Raw genomic sequence first — 3,030 nt, 5'->3', positions numbered from 1 at the left:
TTCCTTTATATTTAACCTTTTGATTTCTTCATGAACATAAGCTACAGGGTTCCCAAAGAGAGAATGAGAAGCTAGCTAGGGCCATAGGGAAACAGTCCTTATTACTCAGCATTTAGCATTTGCTTTATTTTATCACCCTGCTTATTGTCATTGATACTTGCACGCAATGTGTACTTTAAGCACACACGCCTGCGTTAATTGGCATAGAATTTGGTATTTCTCTCGTCAATTTGTGTAGGTTTGAAATGTTAATATGATTCAGACAAATATAGTTATGATGGTATCCATATTATTGTCCTCACCGGTGTTCTAAAATGAGAGTAGTTGCTGTAAAGTAACTGTATGAGGAGTGTGCGAACGCTACATATGTTTTGAGTGTGAGATAAAAAAGTGCTCAGTTTGGGAAATTGGATCTTTTGAAACTTTCTGCAAACAAAAACAAAACATACAAAAAGTTGAAGTGAACTCGAAGCCAGATGGGTACGTTTACTTTAATTTGTGTTTCCCTATGCATTATTATTATATTGTAAAGCTGAGTCAGATTTGTTGAATGTTGAATTCTTCACATTTTTTGACATCTTTTTGTAGGACTGTTTGGGTAGGAATTCGTTGATCTGGAGGAGTTGCATTGGTAGATAAGGGTATAGTACAATGAGGCTGTCACACTTTCTATTCGGTTGCCCTTCTGTCACACATACTATATATTAAGCTACTTTTGGTTGATGTATATAATGAGACATAAATATAAAAATATAGACATTAAAAATATGGATATAAAATATTTGTGTTTGTGTCTTGTGTTTGATAAAAATAAAAAATAAGACACATATTTTAAAAAGACTGAATTATCCTTCATTCTATCACAAATTTTACTATTATTACTGTATATCTATTATCCCAAACACTACATGTCATCACCATTAAATTTTTTTTCTTTTAATATTTTTTATTTTTTCTAATATCATCTTAAATTATCATTCAAATATGAAATATATATATATATATATATTGAAAAAAATAAAAAACTAAAACTCAGAATTTATCAAAGATTAATCAAATAAATAAAAAATTAAATGTATAATTTTTTTTGAAGAAAATAGAAAGATAAATTTAGTTATAGAATCTAAAAGAGGAAGAAAAAAAATAAAGATTTGGGGAGATAAGAGGACAAATTTTAAAATTTCAATAAGGGTAAAAGAGTAAAAAATTAGTGTCTCACAAGTTGTGTCTTAGTTTCTCATTAAATTAGAGGTACACAAATTTAATATTTTCGTGTCCATCCGTATTACCACTGTATTTATGTCGCAATGTCTATATCTCTCAAATCAAACGCTGCCTTATAGTGCAAACAAACATACAAAGATCGTATTTTCTCGTATAAATGGACAAACACCTACACACATTCTCGTGTGTGATGATTTATGTTTATTACATCTTCAGGACCAGAGATATCAAACTTCTAAGAGAAAAAAAATCCTAAACCGTTCTTGGCAATAAACTCAAGATAACGAGATTTTGATAAAAAAAAATATCTAATTCGATTTTTGAATTTTATTTTTACGGAAATTATTAGTATATATGTCAAAAAAAAGTCAATATTATTTTTTTTGTACAAAAATTAATTAGTGCAAAAAAATCAGGATGAATATATTTTTTTTGTCAAAAATCTCATTGTCCTTTTAAAATAATTATTAGGAATCGGATAGAATATTCACTCAACTTCTAATAATTCTTAATTATATGTTATTTTTATATGAAAATATTTTAAAAGTTACGTCTTATATACGTTAATAATAAGTTTAATTATGTTGTTTATTTTTATAATTTTATTAAATTTATAATTAAATTTTATAATATTTTTAATTTTATCATTAAATTTTTATAAAAATATTAGAATTAATAAAATATTTGTTAAAAAATTTAAGATATTCATAGTTAAAAATTTAACTAAAATTTTGACTATATATTTTTTAAAAAATATTATATTAATTTTAATATTTTTCAAATGAAAAAAATCTCATTAAAAGTGAAGAGGTTAATGGTGATGGCAAGCGTGAAAGATGCATGTGATGGTCTTGTGTAAATTAGAGGTATGTAGACAATTGTCAATTTGGCGGCACATACATCTTCATGCGTGCCTGATCGGAGCTTCATTGCTAGCTATTTGCATCATACAAAATTATGTTTGTTTTGTATTTCTTGGATAAGCATCCGAATAAATAAAATAAAAATAATGCTTCTAATTAACATACAAGCAATATAAATGATGAAGTTTATTGTTTTTATGGTCATGAAAATATGAAAAATGATTGTTTATATAAATTCCCATGACTACTTAACGGGCTGAGATACAGGCTGACCCTGTAACCTCCAGAGCCCAAGTTAGTTTCCTCATAGCCCTATCCCAACAACGTACTAAACAATATCCTGGGCTTCTGGCCCGCATGCCAAAAAGACGTACTAAACAAAATATTTTGCTTTATTTTTTCTATGAACACCTGAAGGAGAGAAAAGGAAGGTACCAAACATTATGAAAGCAAGACAAACCAAAAAAAAAGGAAAAAAGAAAAATAACATGAGGAAAATTAAACAAGAGTCTTGAAGAAAGTCAAATAATATTAATAATAATATAATAATAATAAAAAATAAATAGCAATGCATTATATTTTCTTACGTTTTACAACTGGATCGAATTTTTTTAAATAAAAATATTAGTAAAATAAAAATAGAAAAGTATTGGGAGATAAATTACAGTTAAAGTTTTAACAACTATAATTAATAATTATTTATTTAAAATTAAAAAAAATAATTCTAAACAATCAACATTAATAATTACCATTTTGAATTATAACAATTAGTTTTTCATCACTATAATGTTGTAGGATCTCGTCCAACCCCCACTCGAACTATTCTCACCGTCGTTCCTCAAGAGTGCTGTCATTCCTTACGATTTGCACCGCAGCGCCTCCCTTGCAATTCGCAATGCCGTCGACCACCGCAGAGCCGTTTTTGTAGCAATTTGCCAGGCCA

The 3,030-nt window shown here is 27.7% G+C and overlaps 1 long non-coding RNA gene across 1 annotated transcript; it reads left to right on the top strand.

Moving 5' to 3' along the window:
* The first annotated feature begins 6 nt into the window (after positions 1-6).
* LOC110273304 (uncharacterized) lies at positions 7-789 on the top strand. Its single transcript, XR_002364735.2, has 2 exons — positions 7-480; positions 589-789. It is a non-coding gene; the product is annotated as an uncharacterized LOC110273304 (long non-coding RNA).
* The last annotated feature ends 2,241 nt before the right edge of the window (positions 790-3,030 follow it).

This window comes from Arachis duranensis, chromosome 6 (assembly GCF_000817695.3).
Source record: "Arachis duranensis cultivar V14167 chromosome 6, aradu.V14167.gnm2.J7QH, whole genome shotgun sequence".
Classification (NCBI taxonomy): Eukaryota; Viridiplantae; Streptophyta; class Magnoliopsida; order Fabales; family Fabaceae; genus Arachis; species Arachis duranensis.
This window is presented reverse-complemented; position numbering and strand designations above follow the sequence as displayed.